The sequence below is a fragment of the Schistocerca piceifrons genome, chromosome 2 (assembly GCF_021461385.2).
Source record: "Schistocerca piceifrons isolate TAMUIC-IGC-003096 chromosome 2, iqSchPice1.1, whole genome shotgun sequence".
Lineage (NCBI taxonomy): Eukaryota > Metazoa > Arthropoda > Insecta > Orthoptera > Acrididae > Schistocerca > Schistocerca piceifrons.
The window spans coordinates 508214201-508232099 of NC_060139.1; the positions used below are offsets into that span (position 1 = coordinate 508214201).

The window sequence follows — 17899 nt, forward strand, 5'->3', positions numbered from 1 at the left end:
TGACGGTATGTCTACTGGACCATCTACCCACTAACTTTGAGGGGATGGGACGGGGAGTTTCCCCTGTTAGGAATAAGGCCAACTTAAAGTACACCCTGTCTCAAGTGAAGACATGGGAGGAACTTGCAGAAGATGGTAAATGTTGCGTCAAACTGTTTCTACCATCGTTTCTGCGAGTGAAAAAGGACGTCTTACACACAGAGACCAAGTAACAAGCACAAAAGCTTCGCATCCACTTCAAACCACACAAGGAAAGAAAGGGAAGGGAATGGAAAGCATTTACCTTAAGCGATTTAGGAAAACCACGGAAAACCTTAATCTGGATGGCAGGACGGTGACCTGAACCATCGTCCTCCGAAATAGAAGACCACTGCATCAACCACCGCGCAACCTCGGTCGGTTATTGCAATCTAATGTGGCTCATACGGACGCAGTTTAAATGAAAAATTTGGATGAAATATGAATTTGAAACGTTTACTACACACAGCAAACATGAAGTTAAGCACATGCACTTTGTTTCTAACTTATATTTCACTAACATCTAAAACACTTTGCTTCGATTCATTCAAGCGCTACATTCGTTTTGCAAAAATTTTAAAGCATTGAGGTCCCAGTACAACAGTTACGTAGCACGTGCTTCTTTAGAAAATGACTTTAGTTTGATAACATAGGTCATTGTATTGCAAGATTTCACTTTTTTAATTTAAATGTTTCTCTTATCAAATTTAAGCTTCTTTAACAGTTCATTTTCCACTTAGTAAGTAAAAATTTGTTTAACAGCATTTAAGGAGAAAGATTAACAATACCGTATTGCGAAACCAACATATTTGATTTTTACTTTCAGATATCGAGATATTTCAAACTGATTTGTAATTACTCGCAAGGTTACTACATTCTAGCAATAGTTACTTAAAGTTTCCTCTATACGATAAAATAGAATCTTCTGATTTGGAATACGTCTATACTTCGTGGCAGTGTCGCATCCACGAAATTATATTCGCTGCTTACACTTTTAACTGCGTAGCAGCTACTCGTGTTTTTAATGGCTTAGGAGACGTTATCAGAAACATTGCCCCATGAGACAGTCTTTTATTGAGTTAGTGGAACAGCTGCCCTGATGAGTCAGAACAGAAATCTATCACCAGTCCATTATCTACACGTTAAGAAATGAAAGCCTGTTACTTCGAGCTGTGCCGCACCAGCAGTACGCCGAGTAAAATAGTATACAGACGAAACTACAGTACTTAGAAAACCTTCCTCCGCGGATTCTGGTTAGCATCTTTACTTTGTATTGCCGAAATCGTGAGAACGATGACTTAAGTACGAATGATCTGACACTATTGCGTATGAAAGTAAATCCCAAATTATTTAAAAAAATGTTTTTAAGACACGTCTTCAACAGAAGATGAGTGGACGCGTTTGTTCACCTCGAGTGAGACGACTAGAGAGACAGCACTGAAAGTCGGATAAATAAAATAGGGAAAACTACAACTTTCGCATGAAAAGCTACCAAACACATTCGAAGGAGTGGATTTTCTCCAAAAATATCTTCTATATCACGAAAATCACGCAACGTTGCCTCCAACACGTATTGTCTGTCTTCTCACATCTGTATCAGTAAGAGTCACAAGTAGTATCAAAGGCTTTTGTGGTTGTAATGGGGGACTTAGTAAATAAAGTTCTGACAAGGAACGTACCATCCGAATATAAAGTAAGTTTGAAGATAAGATCACTTTCCAATCTCCCGCTTCACGTTACTAATGACCGATGTTTCGAGCAGCACTCAGGTTCATTTCTACGTGATGAACGACGTCCTCTTCGAAGTCAAAAGTGCGGCCCGTCCGTGGAGTGCCAGTAAACCCTCCCAGTTGCGAACTTTCTAGTTTATCGCAGCCACTGTGGTCGGAAGAAATTGGTACCTGGTTGCATAATTACAACAGCACCTGACGATGGCGCCGTCTTCTCAGTTTGTGAGCGTAAAGTGAAGCGAGAGATTTGAACGTGGCCCGACGTTATTTCACATACGAACGGTGTTCATTATCGAAACAACATCCTCTCCATAAGTCCTAGAAGCCTATAGTAGGGATTGACCTCCCAATCCCAAAAAGTAGTGCTTAGTACATGGTAACTAAGCCAGCGAACAAAGCCTCCGTACGCCAGTTAATGTCTCTTATTCTCACGGTCCCTATGCGGGCTATTTGATGGAAACAGCAGAAAGCGGCACTGGCCACCACTGTAATGACAACGGTCCTCAAAATTTAGCCAGGAGGGTCCCGCGAAAACAGCTCGCCTGTTTCTATCAACTTCCATTTAAATTCACTGGAACATATCCGCGACGGTTTTCTGTGCAATAATACCGATCTGTTACTATTCTAAAAGCGAATACTTATCATTTTGAGTCTGCATCTAGTACACGTCGGTTATTTAGAACTGAAAAAATCGAAACCCGCTTAACGTGGACTTAGAAACATTTAGGTAAATCAAATGTGCCATCTCGCATTATTTAGTTCATGAATTGAAGAAACCTGCAGATATCACAAGAAATTCCAACTCTGAAGCTTAACTTCCCCAGACGAAGATGTGAGTGCTGCAAACTTCTCCTGTAGGTCTGAGAGCAGATAAGGCAGACAACGGCTAGATGTCCGACGGGTGCGAAGCAACAGGAATCCCAACAGCAGAAAATGTCCAGCGTTCGACGCAAAGCTCCTGTGTTATATTTTCGCATACGGAGTTGAGTAGGCTTCTCTGTCCACCTTACACTATTAGAAATATCTGAAAGACATTTGCAAATGCTAACAGTTCGTTACACATGCGTAGACCAGCAGCATTTCTTGAGGTCGTGTTTACTTCCAGTGTAGGTAAACTTTAACAAATAATAACAAGTAAGAGGGCTAGTTTGGGAGCAGGCTTGAATAATTACTGTCTTAGTAAAATACTGTGTAACCAACATACTCAAAAGAAAGTAATACTAATCAACAATGAATTCATACAAACTGTAAGTGGAGTATTAAATTTAAGGCAGTTTGAGAGAATTACTGGATGGGCAGGAAAGGAGATTAGCAAAAATGAAATGCTTTCGGCAGTCTTAATATGATTCTGAAAACAAAGCTTCTGATTTGTCTGGAAAGGAAAAATCTTGTTACCAATTTTGACCTAAGGCAGAAACAAATATTTAACTGCGATAACCATTCAAAAACTGGTGTCTCGCCGATGTATAATGGAGAAACATACACTGTGAATTAATAGCAAAAACATAAAAGCGATTTTATCGCGAAATATATTGGAATGTGATATGTAATTATGAGTGAAACTGAAATGGAGTTTTTCGGACGTAAATAAGATAAATGGATTCTAGTTGGGCTAAGTTTCTTTTTTTTGCTGTATTTCAAGAGATAAGAGAGTCTAAGTGTAGAGTGATTAGCAATCAAAACGTCCTCGGTCGCCGGTTAGAACTCCGCCACTGCTTAAATTTCAAATAAAAATCATTAGCAACGGCCTAGGACGTCACCCTCATTCTGCCAATGGCCTATGTCAAAGAGGGCAGAGGAGCTGACAGAGGTTCAGAGCACACACTTGCCCTCGGTGTAATGAAAATTGCGCCCACTGAAATTTTCTCCCACAATTCATGAATAAGTCCTGGATGTTGTACTTTTCTCCAGAGAGACTTTTTCATGTGGAAATAACATACTTGCTCTTCCGTTGTCGGTAGTACAACTTTAATCCACGATCTTGCCTGCTGATTCGAATTCTACGGTCACGTTTGCAGGTTTTCATTTTGGGTATTTTCCACCAAATTTCGGAGAAGAGGGATGTATGTCGTTTTTTCTTTTGATTGGCAATAATGCCAAGGCAACTGGATGGATGTTTGTCTCTTTGTCTCTCCTCTCTAAGTCAGTGTGAACGGTGTATATTTGCGGAAACTGTTCGATACGGCACTATAACTTACCACCCACAAAAAAGTTATGTTTATTTCTTAGAGCCCCTCTCCCTGCTCTTCCGCTAAAAACTATTATCCTTTCTCCTAATACGTCGTCACTCAACTGAAAACAGCTGCCATCGTTCATTGCTAGTGACTCTGCTTTGATGTGCGTCTCTGGTGTCTCATTGCCCTGTGGTGTTTGCCGCTGGTAGAATACATTTCTGTTCGTCGGTTGCTGCTCTGGCATTTTAGTGACAAAATCATACCCTCGATCATGTAGGCATCCCAGCTCTTCAGAAAATATTTTGGAAATCCCTTCCTCTCCTGCCCTTTTCTTCGCCTGGCTCAACGTCTTCCTTACTTCCAAGCGCCCCCATCTCGTGGTCGTGCGGTAGCGTTCTCGCTTCCCACGCCCGGGTTCCCGGGTTCGATTCCCGGCGGGGTCAGGGATTTTCTCTGCCACGTGATGGCTGGGTGATGCATGCTGTCCTTAGGTTAGTTAGGTTTAAGTAGTTCTAAGTTCTAGGGGACTGATGACCATAGATGTTAAGTCCCATAAAAATAAAAATAAAAAAAAACTTCCAAGCGAGCATCATCCGGAGCTCCACAATGATGCTCGAGTGAAAAAAGAATTCTTGGTTTTAAGCATTCCTCGGCAGTAGTTTGTTTCCTGCCTTGAACAGCGCCACGTCACAGACCCGTCTTCTTTCGCTCTTTTCATCATGTAAGAATAACCTTCGTAGTGGCAACGTGGCTTACCGTGAATTGAAATTTCCATATCCGAACTATTGTTATAGAAATACATTAGTCGCACGATATCATCTCTACGACTGCTGGAGCGGTACTAAGGCTCTTTGTGCAGACAGTCGGCTACTATTGTAGATGTGTCCCATCGGGGTGCAGTTTGGCCGTGTCTAGGGAGTAGTTAGTTAGAAGAGTGATTACGACGGCCTGGGCGCAGATAAGCGGTGACACAAAGGGACCAAATATTGGGATTTCATAGATTCCTGGTTGGCAGCAAATTTCACTAGGCGCAGTTTTCATGAGTAAAGAGGCAGCAAAACGGTTATTCACGTTGGTGTGAATGTGTGGCGATATACCGTCAGGGCTCAGGACAAACAACATCCACCCAATACCGAAGGTTGGAAGAGCTAAGTAGTACGGGAATTATCGCTCAATCAACTTTACAGCTCATGCATCCAAGACACTGACAAGAATAATACACAGAAAAATGAAAAACGAAATTCAGGATATTTTAGATAACGGAACAGTTTGGTTTTAGGGATGGTAAAGGCACCAATGAAACACTTCTTACATTACGGATGACAATGGAAACAAGACTGAAGAAAAATTAAGACGACACTCATAGGATTTGTCGACCTGAAAATACGTTCGGCAATGTAAAACAGTGCAAGCTGTTCGAAATTCTGAGAAAAATAGGAGTAAGTTATAGGGAAACACGGGTTATATACAATATGCACAAGAGCCGAGCGGGAACAGTAAGAGAGGAAGGCTAGAAACGAAGTGCACGGATTAAAAAGAGTGTATGACAGGAATGTTGTCTTTCGCCCCAACTGTTCAATCTATACATCGAAGAAGCAATGGCGGAAATGAAAGAAAAGTTCAAGATTGGAATCCAAATTCAGGGTAAAAGGATATCAATGGTAAGATTTACTGATGTCATTGCTATCCTGAATGAAAATAAAGAATTACAGGATCTGGTCACTAGAGTGGACAGTTTAATGAGTACAGGATACGAATTGAAAGTAAATAGGAGAAGGACGAAAGTAATGAGAAGTAGCAGAAATGAGAAAGCGAAAAACGTAACATCTAAACTCGTGATCACGAAGAAGTTCAAGTTAAGGAATTCTGCTATCTAGGCAGCAAAACAACCCATGACGGACGGAGCAAGGAGGGATAAAAAAGACGCTAGGATTGGCAAAAATGGTGTTCCTGGTCGAGAGGTCTATTGGTATCAAACGAAGACCTTAATTTGAGGAGGACATTTTTGAGAATGTACATTTAGAACACAGCATTATGTGGTAGTGGAACATGAACTGTGGAAAAACCAGAAAAGATTCTAAGCATTTTTATCAAAACTAGACATGATTTATTGGAATTTCAGGCTCTGATCGGTATTTTTTATTTTCAATAACCGGTTTCAGGCTAGCTGCCCATCTTCAGATCATATATTGCAGTTATAGAGTAACCTTTCAGTACAGAACTATTGGTTAGCTGTTATGACAGCGGTCAGAGACTGAAATGCCAATTTTTACTCGAAGCATTTGACATGCGGTTTTACGGAAGATGCGGTAAAGAATGAGGAGCTTCTCGGCAAAATCGGCTAGGAAACTAATAAATGGAAAACACTGGCAAGAAGGGAGAGACATCTGTTAAGCTATCAGCGAATAACTTCCGTGCCGGCCGGAGTGGCCGAGCGGTTCTAGGCGCTACAGTCTGGAACCGCGCGACCGCTACGGTCGCAGGTTCGAATCCTGCCTCGGGCTTGGATGTGTGTGATGTTCTTAGGTTAGTTAGGTTTAAGTAGTTCTAAGTTCTAAGGGGACTGATGACCTCAGATGTTAAGTCACATGGTGCTCAGAGCCATTAACTTCCGTAGTAGAGGGAGCTGTAGACGGTAGAAACCGTAAAAGAAACGTGTGATTGGAATACACCCAGCAAATAACTGAGGACGTATGTTGCAAGTGTTACTCTGAGATGAAGTTGCACAGGAGAGGAATTCGTGGTCGGCCGCATCAAACCAGTCAGAAGACTGATGACAAAAAGGAAAAAAAGGAAAAAAAGACAGAAAAGAGGCCAGTGGAGATCAAATGAGCAATGATGAATAGTTTCAGGGCTTCTTAATCCAGTCGCACGCAGTATATGAGGAAGTTTTATTATGTTTACAGAGTCATCGAATACAAACATGTCTCAGTTTCCTCGCACGGTAAAGGAAGGGGCTACCAAAACACGCTTTTAGAAATATCGTACAGCTGCATTTCGGGATCTTCATTTTTAACAGCAGGACGAGTTAAGGAGTATACAACAAACTAGACTGGAGTTAAGATCTACGTCTAGTGCATAAACCGGCCAGTTGGCGCGCTGAATCGTGGAAGACTGTATGTGTAGTTTGTTCTTTCGCAACTTAATATAGACTGTAGAAGCAACAGTATCCATGAAATCAAGAGCTTCTGCATGGCGTGAAAAAAACTGCGTGAGGCGTGCAAGAAGTATAACAGGAATAACTGGACTCATCTTTTCCGGCCAAAGTCTAACTTCTGAATGGTATGTACACAATATACTGCAAACATTTTGTAAATAACTAACAAGTAACAAAAGGGGCCTATAGCTATTTCATGCAGATCAATGTAAGAGTTCACTTTTTCAATGCTTCTATGACAGTTTTTTTTTCCCGACAGGTCAGTTACAGTATTGATGTCGAGCAACAGAATGTGGATTGGTCATTTTACATTAAAGTCACAGTTTTGATCTGTGTACAGCTCACTCCTAACTCATCTAACTTATCTTCGGTTTATCTCCCCATAGCAGCTTGAGCAGCTGGCCTCGCCAAATGCGGAGACATTAGCGCCCGCGTGAGATCAATAACAAAAAAAGACGTCCCACTTAAATTCAGAGTCACAATCCGCTGAAATTTTGATCCGCGCCTTGATAGACAAAACTCCCTCCTTCGCGTTATGGGATACCTCTGAGGAGCGAAGGCATTATCTGTTCTCTGTGTCCCAGCGAGCAGAGCTTTGCTCCTTTCTGAGCAGTTGGCAGGGGACCTATTTTTTTTTTTTGAGGTGGGAAGCGTGCGAATACCAGTCACTCGAGGTCATAAAACTCGGAGACGCAGCCGTCTCAAGACCATTCTTAGCACATCAGCGGCTGTAGCTACAGCGGTTATCGCGTTCGGCTCCAGACACTTGGCGCCTGTAGCCTCGTTACGGTTTTGCTGATCGCCCCTTGGGACAGAGAAGCGTAATGACGTGGCGCGAGCAACTGTTTCCAGCTGGAGCTATGTAGCAGCCAGCTACACGCCCTTGACAGTGTCTGCAAAATGCAGAGCTTGGACTTAGCTTTTACATTAACAGCATTCCGTAGCCCCTATTTGTTTACTAATGTCTCTTCGCTTTTAAGTGTAATGTTTCGGCCTGCAGTATATTCTTGGCTGCGAACGTATGTTTTTGAAGACTGTTCTCGCCGTAGGAGTGTTCTTTGTCGTTAAACACGAATATTTTAATGATAGCGGTTCTTCATTCTGAGTTTTAACACCTGCCCAACACCTCAGCTTTTAGTAAATTTCGAACACGCTGCAAGTAGGGACGAATTCGATTGCTTTACGCAGTCGAGAGACCAGAAGCCATAATTTTCACACAAAACCAACACATGGTGGGGGCACTTTCCTCCTCTCACTTCCACGTAGTGACTATCAAGCTCTGAGAACTAGCAAGCCTACTTTGAAGAATTGCTTGCACGATTTGCTGATACGCTGCCAGTCAAATATTCCGTGATATAACTTGTCGACCACTTTTTCGTCACTTGATATTTTCTACTGACGCCTAAACCCCCCGGTAATAAGATCCAGGCCCCTTTTGATTCTATATCATGACTTTCGGAGGCTTTTATTGCAACATATTTGTTCTTCATAAAACACTCAATTTTACAGCTCATGAACATTTACTGTAATCCTACTGAAATATTCGTAATCTAAACAATAATATTCGTTTCAGTTAAACGTATCCGTATTTGTGTCACAGTTTTGACAAATGTTTGTGTAAAATTCGTGCCTGATTTCAGGTTGATCCCGAGTTCAAAGCGGAACATTTAACTACATCTGTAAATGGTGCAGCGTAATATTCGCTCAGTGGCAAGACATACTGTTACGGTGCAGACATTGCGATTTTCGAATGGCGTTCAGCAAGTAAACTCCTCCAGCACAGACCATGAAGGCCCAAAGGTACCGACCGGCCGTCGTGTTATCCTCAGCCCACAGGCGTTACTGGATGCGGACATGGAGGGGCATGTCGTCAGCACACCGCTCTCCCGGCAGTATGTCAGTTTTCGAGACCGAGACCGCTACTTCTCCATCAAGTAGCTCCTCAGTTTGCCTCACAAAGGCTGAGTGCTCCCCGCTTGCCAACAGCGCTCGGCAGACCGGATGGTCACCCATCCAAGTGCTAGCCCAGCCCGACAGCGCTGAACTTCGGTGATCTGACGGGAACCGGTGTTACCACTGCGGCAAGGCTGTTGGCCAAAATACTCAACAAGTAAGGCAACATTCTTTTCTGAAAATAGGTTGGTTTCATTCAGAGTTCCAGTACACCATAATACTCCCCGCTCTTTTGGCTACGAAACCCTATCTGCAACATAATCTCTGTTCAATGAGACCAGCCTTACACCATCATCCACGTACTGCTTCCAGCGAAGTGCACCCTTCATTGGGCCAAACAGGTGGCAGTCTGACACTGAGAGGTCTGTGCTGTAGAGGTTTGTGAGCGCCTATCGGGTGTGCAGACTTGTCAGACCTTGCGTTGTTATGGAGACGAGCAGTCCACCTGCATTTTTGTGGCGACGAACACGCGAAGTCGTTTCTTCAATTTCCTGAGGGTAGCACAATACACTTCAGTTTTTTAATTGCAGTGTCCCAGTAGGCCGTCGCTATAACTTTAGCGACTGAGGCTGTGGCTTTGAAGTTTTTCTTCGGAGAGGTGCTATGGTGCCACTCCATGGATTGCTGTTTTGTTTCCGTTTCGAAGCGATGAACCCCGTTTTATTACTTGTGACAATGTTCGACAAAAATTTGTCATGATCAGCCTTATAGCGCGCAAGCTATTTCGCACGGATGGTCTGACGTTGCTCTTTATGGTCTTCTGTTGGGCGGCGATGAAACCAGCGGGCTCACACTTTCGGGTACCCCAACTAGTGGAGGACTGTGTCAGCGCTACCAACAGATACTGCCATTTGTGCAACGAGTTGTTTGTGATCCGTCGATCACATCGAATGAAGGCGTCCGCATGTTCAACACTTCAGGGGTGGTAACTGTATGCGGCCTGCCGGCACCCGGGAGATCAGACAGGTTTGCTCGACCTTGTCGCGATAACAGGCCTCGCCCAACGACTGACCGTGCTTTCGTTCACTGTCAGGTCTCCGTAGGCATTCTGTAGACCCCTAAAAATATCTGCAATGCTCTGGTTTTCCGCCAAAAACAAACTAAATGAACGCTACGTATAGTGCCGCCACCTATCAGAACTTAATGAAAGAATAGCGGCTGAAGCGAGAATATTCAACTACGTCCCACAACAAATTCCGCATTTTTTCCAACCGAAATCAGTCGAGAAAGAAACTGTATCGCATAACCTACTGAACGTCTCTCGTATCTGCTCAGTTTCATGTATTGTACAATCTGCATGATCGCCTCTTGTGCGTGCTTATCGCAGCGAAATGGGGAAGATCTGCAGAGGGTCGAGGCTTGATGCAGGAATTGACAGCTGAGCCTCAACAGAACTGTGACGAATTAAGCATAAATACTCTTCTACTATATGACTACACGATTGGCGAACCATCGCTGGAAGCAGTCATGCCCAGAAAATGTCAGAGTATGCGCACGGAATCGTTTATACTGGAGCGAGCAGGCAAAGCTAATTGTTGGGAAGGTAGATACCGCAAAAACAGGAATCCAACTATGGAGGTTTCTTGGAAAAACCTCATTCGAGGGATACGAAAGTATCTTGAGTCTCTGACAGTCATCACAAAGGTTTTATGGACGAGGTAAGGAGCCAAAGAATAGCCGCGCTTTTCATCTCAGGTTCGTTTAGCGAGTGCCAAAGCGTCACGAAGATGTTCATATAACTCCAGCGGCAGACGTTGCAAAACAAGCGTTGTGCGTCATGGCGTAGTTTCCAGTTAAAATTCAGAGAGCATACGTACCTAGACAGTCAACGACTACAAAAATATTTGTAAGGAATTATGTCAGTTACAGCCATGCAGTTTGTTGCAAATGGTAGCTTCATCATGAAGATTTTTACAGATATCTTCTGCAACTGCTCTGACAGCATCTCCTTTCTTTTCTGTCTTGTTACCATGGGTAATGTTTCAACAAAATGGTGTACCGCCACACTCGGGATTTTTTGTTCACCAGTTCTTGGATGAAAACATTCTGGACAGATGGATCGGTAAAGACAGTCCAGAATCAAGGCTACCATGATCACTAGACAAACTCTTCTTGAGTTTTTTTCTGTGTTACGTTAAGGATGAAGCGTTCAGTCCACCAGACCCTGAAGCGTGAACTAATAAGAGGTGTAGTGGAGACGGTGACTGAAGAGGTGCTGGAAGAGACTCGGAGAGGAATTGAGTATCGGCTAGGCGTTCTACGACCAACAAACGCAGCACATGTGAAAGTGCACCCATAAAAAACGGCGTTACTTAAGGTATACCGTTTGCAAGAAACGGCATAGCTTTATGTAGCCCAAAAATGCTCACCAAGTACTGCTTGCTCCTAACAATGTCTCGCAAAAAAAGCAATGCTGATATAATTAAAGAGGTTTTATCGCTCACTCAGAATTACAAATAATCTTTCTTCTCGCGCAGCAATCTTTACTGGAACAGTATAGGGCGTGGAGTGACAGTGGCACACTTAAGTGTCCTCTTCCACATAGCATAATGTGTCTTGCCGGAATGTAGATGTTAAAGTCTCACGGAAGTGGAGCAGAGTTTCCGCTAGTCAATGACAGCGGCTGTGGAGCCGGTTTGCTACCCACAAGCCAGGGCTAAGCAGTGCAGCTACGGCGTGGCCAGCGCACTCTACAATGGCCGCTGCAGCTGGGATGTCGGCAAGCCGGAGTGCGCTCCCCCTCCAAGGACGAACCACGCGGATAACGCTCAACTGACGACTTCTGGCCGGCGGCCAACGCTGTCAACGGCCCGTAACGCACCGTACCACCGCATCCCTCGCAGCGCATCTATCAATAGGCTGCCTTGCTTAGATCTACTACTACTACTACTACTACTACTACTGCTGTTGCTGTTTTCTTCTTGCACAGCCTGACTGCTCCACACTCTGTGAACGACCGCTTTCTCGGCTCTCCTCACCGTCGTTAATGACCTAGACGTCGACGAGACGTGATATTACAAACTCCCTCCCTCCCTTCCTTCCCCCCCCCCCATCCTCCCTCCTTCCCTACTGAGGTCAATATGTCGTGTTGAATCATATATACCGCAACACATTTCAAACGGGGACACTTACACTAAATTGTTGACGGAATGGAAAAGTTGTCGGTGCACTGGCATCACGACTGTAAGCCCGTCTTAAATCGTCCTCTCACAAGACGGGACAACTAACGTTGACGTGTACGATTGTGGGACATCCGACCTCACACAGGAGGGGGGGGGGGAGGGCGGGACGGAGGGGGACACCACTATGTTCCTTACGATAAATCACGAACGTAAAATAGCTGCGTTCACCCTGTTAGCGACTGTCGATGAAGATCGGAGAAAACCGCGAAGATTATGGACTCGGCGATGGCTTGAGCAGTGAATTGCTGATACTCGTGGTGGGCACACGTCATGAACCAACGTGTAAAATCAACTTGCTGTCATATCGCGAGTGGGTCAATGACTTAAGTGGTCAGTTGACTGAACCACGTGTATTGCTCTAAAATGACTTCCAATCCTCGCCGCGTCACACTTGTTTCAGCGATGGCTTTTGTTTCTTAATATTTATTATTATTATTATTATTATTATTATTATTATTAGAGTGAGTGTAAATGTAACACTATAAATAAACAACAGTCTAATGGCGGTACTGACCAAACAAATATGACTGTCTCAGCATTATGAAATTATTATTATTATTATTACACATTTTTGCCTCCAGGACAGTGATTAACTTGAATGTTAAATGTTTATTCATTTTTTTCTTGTTTCCTTCTTTCTCTCTTCCCAAACCTCTTCATTCTTTGGCTGTGTTCCTGTTTCCTTCGCTCTGTCCGTATTTTGCAAGTTTTCTTCCTTTCTTTTACTTCAGATTACGTGTTCATAATTTTGTTTCTGAATTTGCATCATTTATCATTTCAGTACTGACCCCTGATTGTTTTACTTCTTCTATTTCTTGAAACCAAATGTTTTTTGATTGAAATATTTCTTTTTTTTTTTAAAAGTCATCAGTCTTCTGAATGGTTTGATGCGGCCCGCCACGAATTCCTCTCCCGTACGTCTCTTCATTTCAGAGTAGCACCTGCAACCTACGTCCTCAAATTATTTGCTGGATGTATTCCAATCTCTGTTTCTCTACTGTTTTTGCCCTCTACGGCTCCCTCTAGTACCATAAAAGTCATTCTCTGATGTAACAGATGTCCTATCATCCTGTCCCTTCTCCTTGTCAGTGTTTTCCACATATTCCTTTCCCCTTCGATTCTGCGCAGAACCCTTATCATTCCACCTAACTTTCAATATTCGTCAATAGCACTATATTTCAAATGCTTCGATTCTCTTCTGTTCCTGTCTCCCCACAGTCTATGTTCCACTACCATACAATGCTGTGCTCCAAACGTACAATCCCAGAAATTTCTTTCTCAAATTAAGGTCAACGCTTTTTACTAGTAGACTTCTCTTGGCCAGGGATGCCCCTTTTTCCACTGATAGTCTGCTTCTGATGTCCTCTTTGCTCGTTCCGTCATTGGTTATTCTGCTGCCTACGTAGCAGAATTCCTTAACTTCATCTATTTCATGGCCACCAATCTTGATGTTAGAATTCTCGCTGTTCTCGTATCTGCTACTTCTCGTTTCTTTCGTCTTTCTTCGATTTACTCTCAATCCGTGTTCTATTCTTATTAGACTGTTCATTCCATTCAGCAGATCATGTAATTCTTCTTCACTCTCACTCAATCTGGCACTGTCATCAGTGAATCTTATCACTGATATCCTTTCATCCTGAATTTTAAAAACTTTTTTCCCGAATCTTTTACCAATGGAGAGATCATCACGACAATTTTTCAACCACAGGCCCCATGTCCTGTAGATACACAGTATGTGTCTTTAAGGCAGTGGTTTCCATCCTTTAGGGGCAGATTCCCACCCCAAGGACAAGAATGCCCTGGATCTCTGTCGGCTCCTCCACCGTCTTTGACAAGGCCGTTGACAGAATTAGGGTGCTTCTTATGCCGGAAGTCTTCAGCCGCCAATGCTGATTATTAATCAAAATTTAAGCGGTGGTGGGTTTCGAATCCGGGACTGAGGACATTTTGATTACTAATCAAGACGGTACTCCTGGACCAATGGTACAAACTATAACCGGTGCAGCGATAATTTTGTGTGCCATAGATTACATCATAAATCCTCTTTGTGAGTCTGATGTTGTTCATTCTATGTACGTGTCCACAGAATGTTAATCGGCTTTTTCTGAACAAGCTTATGAACCTGTGTGTGTATTCTTATAATTGTTTGATCGATCTTTGTATCCATATACCATCTCTGTGTATTGCTCCAAAAACTTTTCTGAGAGTGTTACGTTCTATTTTTTCTGTCCTGGGATGCCTGATGCTCCGATTGTGGTCGTTTCTAATGCGTGGAGTGCTTCTGGTAGTACAACAGTACCGTAGTGCCTGAGTTTAGCCTGTTTTGCAATATTGCTTTTATTGTAGTACGTCCATGCCAGTTTGAATGCTTTTTTTTTTCGTTACTCACTGCAAAGTTTGTATGTGAATTTCATAGTATTATTCCTACTACCAGTATGAGAGATCAAATGACAAAGCTTCAGGGTATTTACGTTTTACAATACCTAGTCACAGAAAAAATCGATAATTATGCATAAATAAGAATGTAAAATACGTGAAAAATATTTTTAATAGTCTCAACAGTGCAAAATTCAAGTCTATTGAACGAGAAAAAGTCTTCCATGTTATTTGACACCTCGAATATAAAAAAGTAGGAAATAAAAAAAATATTATTAAACTCTAGCCTTCTAATTATTGTTTGATATGTTTGTGTTTGTACTCGATTTGCACGAGTAATGTTTTGAAACATTGAGACGATACTTCTCCTATTCTCTTAAGCTCTCCACAGTGTGGAGAATTACCATATAAGTTTAGTGAAAAATATTCATCATGAATTTTGGTCCGCTCATTACTTAACACTATTATCATTGCTGGTTCCTGAATTGCTTTAGTATATTTATACTTTTTATAAGAAGGGTAAAATGTATACACAGTTCAGATTTCCAACTGTACAGGACACAACTGCCACACTACTTGCAATTTTGGTGCTGTCGTGTAAACAAAAAGAGACTTCCCGAGACAGTACACGAATATTTTGCCAGGAATACTGTAGTGGAAACTGCCGGTTGAATAGGAAGTCGCTCGTGTAACAGGGGTTTAAGTGAACGTCTTTTCGTCGCCCCGCCAGTAACATTTCTTGATTTCGTGCTTTTGTTGATTATTGCTCTGTTTTTTTTTTAATAACTTGCTTTTGCATGTGATATTTACTTAAACTTTAAAATATATGGCCTCTGAAGACCGTCTACACTCCCCTTAAAAAATAATGTATTTCTTGAAAAATTATTTCATGAATTTACCTTAATGTGACAGTTGTCATCAACGGCGGACAACAAATGTTTTCACAGTATTTCTAAATTACAAGGAAGACGAGGGACAAGGAAAAAGGATGGTATTCTGCGACGCGAAGTTCTATTCACGTCTGGTGCGAATCTACCTGTACCAGATATTTTTAGGCATTTTGTGACGTACTTTACAAAAGTTTTTGCAGTAGGCAGTAAGGGAAAGAAACTCGGCAGCGTAGCTTGTGAGACTACGAAACAACCCGTGGTCAAAATCTGCGACTAGCACTCCTGTTAAGGTGGATGGAGTTTTAGTCCGATTTGCACGACCGTTTGGACGAATATGTACACCGTCCCCCCCCCCCCCCCCCGCCCTTAGTTTAAATAGCAGTCAAATAATATGCGCGTAACCAATTTCGGCACGTTATTACCACAGACAGAGTTGGAACAGCCATAAAAATGTTTTCGTCCAAAGCTACAGAAGATACTTCCTTACACACGAATCTCGACAACGACAGACAACTTCACAAAAATTTAAGTACATTTCGTATGAATTTATTGGCCAGTGCAACCTGAGAAATTTTAGCTCATACGTAACCTTAATGACGGTCTTATTTCCTAAGCATCATTCTCAAGCGAAACAGAACAGAGGAGGGAGGGGCGGGGTGGAGGGGCGCAATGTAGTGGAAGTACGCTCCGCCACATAACGTGAAGTAACGTTCTGCATACAGATATACAGAGTATCTCAAACCTTTTGGATCAAATTGAAACAGGTGATAGAGGGTCCACAACTGATTATTTCGAGAGCGGGAACCACTGGTCTGAAAAGCGGTTCTAGGCGCTTCAGTCCGGAACCGCGCGACCGCTACGGTCGCAGGTTCGAATCCTGCCTCGGGCAAGGATGTGTGTGATGTCCTTAGGTTAGTTAGGTTTAAGTAGTTCTAAGTCTAGGGGACTGATCACCTCAGATGTTAAATCCCATAGTGCTCAGAGCCATTTTAAATGCATATTTATTTTGTTATGGACGTATTGAGGTTTGAAGCACCCTGCACAACAGCAACGTAGCTCATTGTAATTGTTCAAAGTGACGACCGCCAGTCTCAGCGCATGCATGACAAATGTGCATGAAATTCTGCTGCACTCTCTCTCATAGATCCCTGATCTCTGTGTATCACAAGATAGGCAGCTTGAACCCTAGCAAAAAGGTATTAATTTTTGTCTACAGTGGTTTCACACACCAACGTTTTGCCATAACCCCAGAGATGCGAGATCCGGTGATTGCGCTGGCAATGGGACAGGACCTCCACTCCACTGTACGTGTTGTTCTGGTGCTCGCTGACAGTAACATGGAAGTTGGCTGGTGCACGATGGTGTTGAAACCATACACATTCATGGACAACAAAGGGTACAGTAACCAAGAATCGTGGCAGCATATCTCGCATGAACATTGAGACTAGCTGTCTTCGCTTTGAACGAGTTTTGTTGTTATGCGGTGTACGCTGTGTATGTCCATACTACAGTTTCCGACCATTGGTTCCCTGTCTCAACATAATCACCCGTGGACGCACAATCACCTGTTTCAGTTTGGCCCAAAAGGTTTGAGGCATCCTGTACAAGAGACCTGATACCGGCAAAAGTTTAGCGTTTCGGCTGAGCATGGATGGACCAACAGGCTGTGAGTGACGGAAGAATCAATGAATGGACGTATTTTTAATCTATAATCAGAGGATGCTATGAACCGTCATGAGTCACAAATTAACCATCGCCAGTTAGGAGTGGGAAAAAAAGATGACTGTGGTTATCGTGTAACTCAACTTGACCAATGCGTGTGTCAGTACAAATGCGAAGCGACAGAGCAGCTAAGGACACTTCTATTTTTATGAGAGTTCTGGAAGTATAGAAGTGATCATGGATTTCGCTTCAAGATCTGATGATGATTACGGTAATATTGTTCGATAAAGTTAAGTGAATATTTCATGTTTTCCGTGCTTCTCATCCCATATCGTGTCGAGATTCATTTGACCAGAGAAAGTACCAACAGCGAAAAGAACAAATCCAGCGACTGCAATCTGAACTGTATCGGCGTGACAGTCTCTTACTTAATGTAGATGTCTGTCTTAAGTTGGTTTCTGAGGAATAACAATTCTTGCAGCTGTTGCATACAAACGCTTGCTCTTTTACTGTATATTCTTCTAGTACTGTTCTGCTATGAAACTAATCTGTTTTCTCCAAGTAGACGGCATGCCATTTGCGATAGCCACGATATGCAACCAAGGAGCAGTGCCAAGATGCAATGGCGTCACGCCCACTTGTTGCAGTGACGTCACTGTTTACTGTATTCCCCAGCTCAAGGCGGCGAATCTTAAGCAACTATCGCTCTTACTACGGTTTTTACCAGTTCAGCGCCAAGCGAATTCTCCCGTTAGAA

The 17899-nt window shown here is 42.9% G+C and overlaps 1 protein-coding gene and 1 pseudogene across 3 annotated transcripts in view; both read right to left on the reverse strand.

The window, feature by feature from the left end:
* Nucleotides 1–17899, reverse strand: part of LOC124777967 (pleckstrin homology-like domain family B member 1) — a 1066194-nt gene that overhangs the window by 1047184 nt on the left and 1111 nt on the right. The gene's annotated exons all lie outside the window — the stretch shown is intronic.
* Nucleotides 9057–9174, reverse strand: LOC124778629 (annotated as a pseudogene).